The 10,424-nt window shown below is 42.3% G+C and overlaps 1 protein-coding gene across 1 annotated transcript in view; it reads right to left on the reverse strand.

Annotated features, from left to right (window-relative positions):
* grik5 (glutamate receptor, ionotropic, kainate 5) overlaps positions 1–1,971 on the reverse strand; it is a 71,693-nt gene extending 69,722 nt beyond the window's left edge. The window contains exon 1 of the mRNA XM_027148123.2: positions 1,661–1,971. The gene's annotated coding sequence lies outside the window, so the exon portion shown is untranslated. The remainder of the gene's footprint in view (positions 1–1,660) is intronic.
* Between the last annotated feature and the right edge of the window lie 8,453 nt (positions 1,972–10,424).

Consider the following 10,424-nt stretch of genomic DNA (forward strand, 5'->3'; position numbering starts at 1 on the left):
TCAAAGACCATGGCTCAAACATGTCTTTGTGTGTCTACCATTTCTATTGAATTCAATTATTAGGTTACTCTGGAGATCTATTGTGAGGCCTGTTTGTGAGGCCTGGAGATCTTTTAAGGGGCCTGTGTCAAATGTAATGGACTAAGTTTAAATGAACCAAGTGGACAGAAGAGAAATGGAACAAGGCAAGTGATGAAAGCAATCAGTAATAGAAAGAAAGGCCCTCGGTACTATTTTAGCAAGGTCGAGATGGAACCAACGTTCGGCAAGATGAAATGAAAGATGAAAGTGAAGGAGCGAGTTTGCTAGCGGGAAACGAGTGATGGGCAAAAGGGCAACGTTTCAGTCAGTCTTATTTATCCCACACGTTATCTCAGCACTGAGTTCACTGCATCTTTTCATGGTTCTGTCATTGTTCTGGATTTTCATTTGCCCCCTCACCATATTCCTTTCCAAACATACACAGACAGAAGATAAAGCCTCAAAAGCTACACAGGCTGTCAGTGTGTTAAACACGGTGAGTAGGGCTTCAGCGATTATCTGGTTGAGATAGAGAGGGAGGAAAATTGAGAGATATGGGCATCTGGAAATGCTAGACAGCTTGAACTATAGCCTTTAACAGCTCTCTGGAGTACTGCACTTAATCAATACAAAGCCATACACGCCATGAGGGGGCTTAGCTCGTTAGCACTATGCATGTGAGGGTGAACAAGTAAAATCTGGTGTCTAAGTGTGCATGAGAAAAAGGTGTGAAAAGGCACCATAGCAGGAGTTAAATCAGCCACCAGTGGTAGCAATTGATGCCATGTCCTCCTTGTTATACGCACATGCGTGCGCCTGTGTGTGTGTGTCTATGCGCAACAAATGTCATAGGCAAAACGTGAGTGATCTCTAAGCCAGATGCAGCAGTACACACTACACCGCACACTCTGACTAAATCTGAACAATAGAAAGGACTCTTGCATCTTTCTTATACAAACATGGAATGAATGAGGAATGAGGGAACAGGAGAACAAGTGGAGACAAGGCTCACAGCCAAAAATGAATGTTAGACGGCCAGGTTTCTCTCAAATCCATCAGCAGAGGACAGCACTCTCTGAGTCAGAGTGGGGGATGGAGGGAAGCAGGGACGGCGAGGGGGAGGATGGAGGGAATAAGAAGAGGAACAAGGGTACAAAATAGAGGAAAGGGGGTATATAGTAAGAGAGAGAGAGAGAGAGTGAGAGACAGAGACTTGGAATGAAAGACTTTAGACTTTGAATGAAATGTGTGGGAACAAATGCCCAGAGGGTTTCAATAAGACCTGATGAAAATGCCAAAATGAGGAGAGAAAGAAGCTGTGAAAAACTCATCGCTCTAGCAGAGCGGTTCTCTGCAGGTTAACACAATCCCTGCTCTGTGGAGCTATTCTGAACAGAGCCCGTTTGGAGCACCGCACACCGTACATGGAATACCAATCACACATTGGCACCACGCACGCATACGCACACACAAACACACACTCACACAGTCTATGGTATGGCACACACTTCCCCTGGTAAATCAAAAGCATGACAGCAAAAGTCATCCAACATTCCTTTGTCTGGATTATTCATGAATGGCACAATAATCAGCATGAATGACATGGTCCTGATGCAATATGGCATAAACCCACACTTACTGTGAGGCGACAATCCCAGTAATAGGGTGGCACTTGCCGGTCTGCTCTGAAGTCTACGGTGTGAAAAATGACAGAGCCCCACAAATCTTGCCAATTCTTTTCTCCTTGATTTTCCACCACTCTTCAGGAGGCATGGACGTTTCAGCGTGTCCGCATTTGTACTTCCAATTCAAACCTCCGTTTTCTTTTAAAGTGCTTCCTTTAAGGTCCCTCACAATGTTCTCTGCTGTAATTCCACAGCAGGCACCGCAAGCTGCATTCACTCCCTGACTCCGACCCCTCCCTCCCTCTCTTTCTCTCTCTCTCTCTCTCTCTCTCTCAGCTCATTGTATCCCCCATTCCTCCTCTGCTCATGCTCCAATCTAAATCCAAAGAGCTATCACTCCTGTCCCTCCTCCTTCAATCCTGCTCCTTTTTTTCTTGCCCATTTATTAAAGATAGACAGCCACTTCCATCCCTCCCACCCTCCATCGAGGAAATAAGGAATGAGACAAGGGAAGCAGAAAGAAAACAAATGAAGGCTCCAGTCCAAAAGAGACATCACACGTGCGTATTTCAAGATGCGTAGTATATATATAAACAAAGCACATTCATACAATTATATAGGGATACAAATAGCATTATCCTCAGGTGCATTCCATATGTGGACAATTATATCATGATGCCAGAACACATCCACGTGTGGACACAAACTACTGTATACTAACACACATACACATGTGGACACAGATTATACCATTTCACTTAAGCACATGCACATCTGGAAACTGATTATACCTTTACAATAAGACACATCCACATATTGGCACATTTTTTAACCATTATGTCAACAAATCTACTTGTGTTCACAGATTACACAATCACACCAACACACATCCACTTGTGTACTGTTCACAGATTACACCATTACACCAACACACATCCACTTGTGTACTGTTCACAGATTACACCATTACACCAACACACATCCACTTGTGTACTTTTCACAGATTACACATTACACCAACACACATCCACTTGTGTACTGTTCACAGATTACACATTACACCAACACACATCTACTTGTGTACTGTTCACAGATTACACATTACACCAACACACATCCACTTGTGTACTGTTCACAGATTACACATTACACCAACACACATCCACTTGTGTACTGTTCACAGATTACACATTACACCAACACACATCCACTTGTGTACTGTTCACAGATTACACATTACACCAACACACATCCACTTGTGTACTGTTCACAGATTACACCATTACACCAACACACACTTGAAGATCTAAACACGAAGCTGACACAATGGCAGTTCAAAGATGGCATAACAGTCCCCAATTGGTTTTATCTATGGCAGTCCCATGGGTCATGGGCTGTACAAAATCAGCAGAGTGCACCACCAAGCAACAAGATTCCAGCATGGGGTAGGGTGCCAGGATGGATCAGAATGAAGTAGCGGCACTCTGGGAGCTCAGGGGAGGGAGGGAGAGAGAGAGAGAGAGAGAGAGAGAGAGAGAGAGAGAGAGAGAGAGAGAGAGAGAGAGAGAGAGAGAGAGAGAAATATTAGGTATGCTTGAAATCATGTGATGGTTAAAGACAGTGTACCTTATGTGCAGGCAGGGGGACTCTGGCAAGACTATGACAGTATAACTAGGAGGGAGAGCCAGAAGGTGACACAGACATGAGGGCTTCCTGGGACAAAAAGCATCCAACCACTTCACAGTCAGCAAACCTGAGCAACTTGCGAGGGTGTCACGGCGACAGCATCCAGACATCCCAGTTCATTAAACACTCTATCCCCATGAACCCTCCAGATCTACTCCTTTACCTAAGAAAAATTAGTCAGAAAAAAGCTAGAATTATATGGTAATGATTATATTATAATCTATAGTTTTCAGCCTGGACTTAAACACTTCTCCCAAACACTAATTCGAAGACTGTCGGGCTCTGTAAGAAAATGCCTCTGTCCTCTGCTGTAGCCTTTACTTCAGGTACTACCCATATAGCCTGCAGTGAAGGATCATAAAAAATAAAAAAAAAGTTCTGTGGCCCAAGACCATCATGTAATAACATCACATTTCTTACTTAGCAATATTGAGCAATTTATATATAGCAATATAACATACTGAGATGAAAGCAGGCCCTAGTGACATTATCTAGATGAGCTTCAAATGAGAGACTGGAGTCAATAATCACACAAAAGCCTTTTACTGCTACACATAATGAAACAGAAATACTATCTACTTATCTACTTAGTCTGCTTACTCTGGGCTGCATGTGGGTCTAGCAATAGTACGAGCAGTTCTGTCTTAGTTAGTTCTTAGTTAGTAAGATTTCACTGTCTAATGTCCTTAACACGTTCTTCAATCCTACTAAGCTAGTCTCTCATCTGACTTAACTGAAGCATAAAGTTGTGTGTCATCAGCATAACAGCGGAATCTAATAGCACATTTATGCATATATAAGGAAAACATTCATCCACAGATTACACCATAACACTAACACACATCCACTTGTGTACACAGATTACACCAATGCACACTGACATGTCAACACAGATTTATACCAATACACTATACACTAACAAACGTGGATACATTATACCAACACAAATCCAAATGTGAACACAGATTACACCAACACCCATGCACATGTGGACACGAAGTAAAGCAACATTTCCACATGTGGACATATGCTGTGCTAGTGACCAAAAGGTTTTGAGCTCAAGTCAGAAAACTGCCATAGAAGCACTGTGGGGATTGAGAAATGCAATTCTCAACTGCTTTGGCTAAATCATCTGCCCTCATTATAAGGCACTGGGGAGTAGTGATTAAAATGGTGTGCTAGTGGTTAGAAGAGTGTGCCAGAACGCCACAGTCTAGTCAATCCTTGGTCTAGGCCACTGACTCTTAACAGATTAGATTGCATCCTCTTTCAGTTGAAAACTGATACTGATGCAAAATGATTTAATGTTAATATGTCACAACAAGGGGGGACACGGTGGCTTAGTGGTTAGCATGTTTGCCTCACACCTCCAGGGTTGGGGGTTTGATTCCCATCTCCACCTTGTGTGTGGAGTTTGCATGTTCTCCCTGTGCCTCGGGGGTTTCCTCCGGGTACTCCTCCCCGGTCCAAAGACATGCATGGTAGGTTGATTGGCATCTCTGGAAAAATTGCACGTAGTGTGTGAGTGTGTGAGTGAATGAGAGTGTGTGTGTGTGCCCTGCGATGGGTTGGCACTCCGTCCAGGGTGTATCCTGCCTTGATGCTCAATAACGCCTGAGGCTCATCGGGCACCCTGTGACCTGAGTAGTTTGGATAAGCAGTAGAAAATGAATGAATGAATGTCACAACAATACCTCATTGTCATCCCTAATTAAAAGGCAGTAGTGCTGTTTTTATGACTTTGGGGGATCAGAAGGCTGTAAGTTTAAATCTCTGGGCATTTGAGCAACATTACTCTTCAACTCCTCCACTCTTTGATTGTATGGGATTCTGCCTGAGCTTTGAAAACGCATCAGCTTTATGAACCGTTTTTTTTTTCTTCAAAAATGGGATTAAAACCCTAAAATATATATCATATATTTACCCCTATACTGTCTCTATATTACTTTAATAGAAATTTGATTATCCCATTAGCAAATCATTTGCCAGCAAGGTGATGTATAAATCAATTTCAGTACAGATCTTCAGTTAATGTTCACAACAAACAACATTTGGAAAAATTGGGAAAAAACTGGTTTCATTGACTGACTCTGACATGGCTGTTTTGTGCCAGACAGGCTGGTTTCAGTACTTCAAAAACTGCTGATCTCCTGGGATTTTCACATGCAATAGTCTTTAGAGTTTCCCCAGAAATACTGATCCAATCTGCTCTATGTTAAATAACACTCAATAACTAGTCTTTACGGGTGGCACGGTGGCACGGTGGCTTAGTGGCTTAGTGGTTAGCACATTCGCCTCACACCTCCAGGGTTGGGGGTTCGATTCCCGCCTCCGCCTTGTGTGTGTGGCGTTCTCCCCATGCCTCGGGGTTTCCTCTGGGTACTCCGGTTTCCTCCCCCAGTCCAAAGACATGCATGGTAGGTTTATTGGCATCTCTGGAAAATTGTCCATAGTGTGTGAGTGAATGAGAGTGTGTGTGTGCCCTGCGCTGGGTTGGCACTCCGTCCAGGGTGTATCCTGCCTTGATGCCCGATGACGCCTGAGATAGGCACAGGCTCCCCGTGACCCGAGAGTTCGGATAAGCAGTAGAAAATGAATGAATGAATGAATGAACTAGTCTTTAACACAATGGTGAGCAAAAAACATGCAGATGAACGACAAACAAGATCAGAAAGAGTTTCCACTTTAGCAGCCTGCAGAACAGCATCTTCTTCAACTCTAACCAATAACACCACTAGAATCACAACTCACTCTATCATCCATGCACTATACTTCATCACCACATTTTTTTACTGCCCTTGTACTGTATGTACAAAATCTCAGAATGTCAATTTCTGACTGAATATATTGTTTACAGTTTACTATTTTTTACTTGTATAAGGGGAAGTGGTGGTTTAAGTGGTTAAGGCTCTGGGTTGATAATTGGAAGCCTGGGGTTTCAAGCACCAGTGCTGTTACTGTTGGGCCCTTGATCAAAGCCCTTATCCCTCCATGCTCCTAAGGTGCTGTATCATCATGGCTGACCCTGCACTCCAAAGTTGGGATATGCAAAGAAAGAATTTCACTTTGCTGTAATGTACATGTGACCAAATAAAGGCTTCTATTTTTTTCTTCTTTACATTTTTGCCAAAGTTTCAGTTTTTACCTTTTTGTACTATGCAATAATTCACTGATTTCGATTTTGCACTGTGCCTAGGTAAGAGTGTACAACTGTAGCACAAGAATATCCTTACATATAAATGTTAAAAGCACTCTTCATGCACATGAAAATAAACTGAAGCTGAATGTGAGGCTGCATTTCTACTTACAGTTCAGCTGCTCAGTGGATGTTCTTTGCAATATTTAGGGTGAACACTAGACATTGCTGTGCATGAAAATCCTGGATCATCAGTATCTAAGAATACCCAAACTAACATGCCTGGCACATATATCCATGCCAACGTCGAGATCACAATTTTTTCATCCATTTTGATATGCACATTTTCTGAAACTCTGTATCTGTATTAATGTATGCACTGCACTGCTGCTATATGATTGGCTGATTGAAAAATTGCAGTAATGAGCAACGGTACAGGTGTTTCTATTAAAGTGGCCATTAAGTGTATATTATCCAACCTGATATTCAAATTCACTTGCTCCCTTTTGGAAAGACACTACAGCATATACTGTATATTCAGCCAATTAATTTAATTTATCTTTTCACTATTTGCAGTTTTTCTATTTCATCCCTCCTGTCCGCCTTTTCACAGAACTGTATAATTTAATTTTTTTTAAACGGGCAATGAAGGCACACACCCGCGCCCTTGAATGTGTCTCTCCTTAATTACTGTTGTCATCTACACCTGTTGTCATGCAGCAGTCCTCTTCACTGCTCTCTCTCTCTCTCTCTCTCTCTCTCTCTCTCTCTCTCTCTCTCTCTCTCTCTCTCATGCTACTCTCCTCTTTTCCCTTAGTGCTTCAGTATCAGCTTAACGCAGAATACCTTTTTATGCAATACACACAAATTCCTCATACTGGCATAGTAACACACACACACACACACACACACACACACACACACACACACACACACACACACACACACACACACACACACACACACAAACAATAGCACTGTGCTAGGACATAAGTGTTTGCAAGCCCTTCCTTTCATGCATGCAAAGATACATAAAACAGACGGCCCTATGTCCCCTTAATCCTTACGTCTTTGAGGTTTTAATGTTAACCTTTGCCTAGATAACACAGAAACCTGGGGACACAGCAGGGGATAGAGAGAAAGCGTGGGAGAGAGGGAGGGGATGGGGAGATAAGCAAGGGAGAAAGAGAGGGAGAGACTGGCAGAATTGGCATTCTGTCTGTGAGCTGTGCCTCACTAGTGGAATAATGATTAGATACTCAGTATTCCAGTCACATCGTCTCTACTATCAATGAGAGAGGGAGAGCGAGAGAGAGGGAGTGAGAGAGAGAGAGAGAGAGAGAGAGAGAGAGAGAGAGAGAGAGAGAGAGAGAGAGAGAGAGAGAGAGAGAGAGAGAGGAAAAGGGAGGGGAAAAGGGAAGGGAAGAGAGGGAAAGAGGAAAGGGGAGAGGCAAGGTGAACAAAACAGGAGGGGAGCAGGGGTGAGTGTATGTGCTACCATAAAGGAGAGAGACAGAGAGAAATGGCGAACATGGCCAGACAAGCGTGGAAAACCATCAACTGGGCACGCACACACACACACACACACACACACACACACACACACACACACACACACACACACACACACTCTCAACACATATTCTGAAAGGCGCACACGAGAAACACACGTTCCATTAACACTCAAGGATAAACATGATAGCATTTTCATATTTTCATACATTGCATAAGCAGTTAGAGCTCAGGGATAATAATCAAAAGGTTGTGGGTTCAAATCCCAGCTCTGCAAGAGAGCCAATTCTTTGACCTTCTAGCAATGTGATTTTTTTTTTTTAATGTATAAGTCACTTTTTTCCAAAAGCTTGTTATGAATATAACTAAAGGATCAGCGCACCCTGACCAAGCTGCTAGTGATATTACGCTCATACACGCTGCATAATAATATTGAAAGCAGTATAGATCTAATGCGTACACACACACACACACACACACACACACACACACACACAGTGCATAGGGGGAACACTTTGTCAAAGTCAGGGCAAGCCACAGCAGGTACAGCCACCTCAGCAGAGACACACTGCAGAGAAAGAGAGAGAGAAAGATTGAGAGAAGTAATGACAAAAAAGAAGTTTAACATACTGAACTATTTGATGCAGTGTCTGCAAAAGGTTGAACACTGGTCTCTCACACACACACACACACACACACACACACACACACACACACACACACACACACACACAGCTATAGGTCAAAGAAGGCGGTGATCACACTGCTCATTTGCAAAGGCCACAGTTCTGTGGCAGCGATACATTTCCTTAAGTGGCATCTAATCGACTACATGCTGACAAATACAAGACGAGCGGCAGCATCGGTGTGAGGTCTGAGCCGTAGAAGAGCGTCATCATTAAAATAATGCATTTATCACACATGCCAACTACCCTGCTACTACCCCCACATACACACACACACTTGGATCTGCGTGGGTGAGTTTATTGTAATACACTAGTGTATTGTAGGGTCAGCAGGTTTTTAGCTGCCTCAGCATCCTCGCTCATGGTCATCTCATGGACATGTATTTATAGGCTCCCAGATATCAAAAGGACGGTGTAAAGGTTAAATAATCAGGGTGATAGTAATACAAATACATTTGCAGCTGTGTGTGCTGATGTATACGTGCCGGTAAGGTGTTGAGCCGCCATGGGAGCAGGAACAGCTTCGGTGCACACTGGTGTACATTTTACAGTGAACTCAACTGTGTCGGAGGCTGGAGGGATTTTTTTTTTTTTTTAAACATTCCCTCAGTTGGTGTTTTGACATTAAAGGTTCCACTGGTGTTCAATTGGATTGTGATCTGGTGACTCTAAAGGCCATGGCATATGATTTACATTTAAGTTTTCCTGCTCATAAAACCATCGAGTGAGCCATTGTGCCATGTGGATGGGGTCACTGACACCCTGGAAGAGAGCAATCCGATCAGGATGGAAACGTTAAAGCGTAAAAGGTCATCACTCAGAATGTGTATTATTGCTGTAGATCCAACCTATGTCAGCAAACCTACTTCCCTACAGCATAACAGATTTATTTTTCATTCTATCTCTAACTAGAAAGGACCACCAACATGCCAAAGGTAACGTGAGGATGGTGTTTAAAGGGAGCTAAGCAATTGGATTTATATAGAATTTAATGCCAGAGCTTTTTCCATGTTTTAAGAATTTGGCATCTTTTCCCAAAATCTAAATTTTGAATAAAAAAAAAATTAAAAACTCATAATGTCCAGCTTTGAGGATCATCCAGGCTGTGCTTGTCCTGTAAACTTTTTCTTAATAATTCGATCCTTACCTTGTCACCAATGTTCTTTTGAGTAGCCTCCTCTAGGCAGTGTCAATATTAGGGTTGCAAAATTTTGGGAATTTTCAAGGCTGGAAACTTTCCATGGGAAATAACGGGAATATATGGGAATTAACGGGAATTAACAGGATATATGAAAATTAAACTGGGAATTTAAAAAAAAATGCAGAGTTGCCTATAACAAAAAACTTAAATGTAGTTAAACAATATATTGCGGCATAATTCTGTTTAAAACAAGATTTAATGCAATTTAAGTTGAATTTGTACCCTGCGTTCCTCGGTAAGCTTGCCCGCAGTACACTGCTTACGGAGGGCCATTGAGGCCAAACCCCCTGCATGTACTTGCATTCTTTCATAACATGAGTAACACGTTATTTTAGGGTCATTTAACTAGTTTCTTATTAGCATGAATATTAATAGAATATTGGCTATTTATTAGTACTTATTAAGCACATATTAATGCCTTATTCTGCATTACCTTATTCTACATTCTTAATTGTACTTAATACCTAAATAACTACCTTACTAACTCTTAATAAGCAGTAAATTAGGAGTGTTACCACATGCACAGATCATTTGATGACCTTCCCCCACACACTCAC

This window comes from Tachysurus fulvidraco, chromosome 3 (assembly GCF_022655615.1).
Source record: "Tachysurus fulvidraco isolate hzauxx_2018 chromosome 3, HZAU_PFXX_2.0, whole genome shotgun sequence".
In the NCBI taxonomy this organism is placed as follows: Eukaryota; Metazoa; Chordata; class Actinopteri; order Siluriformes; family Bagridae; genus Tachysurus; species Tachysurus fulvidraco.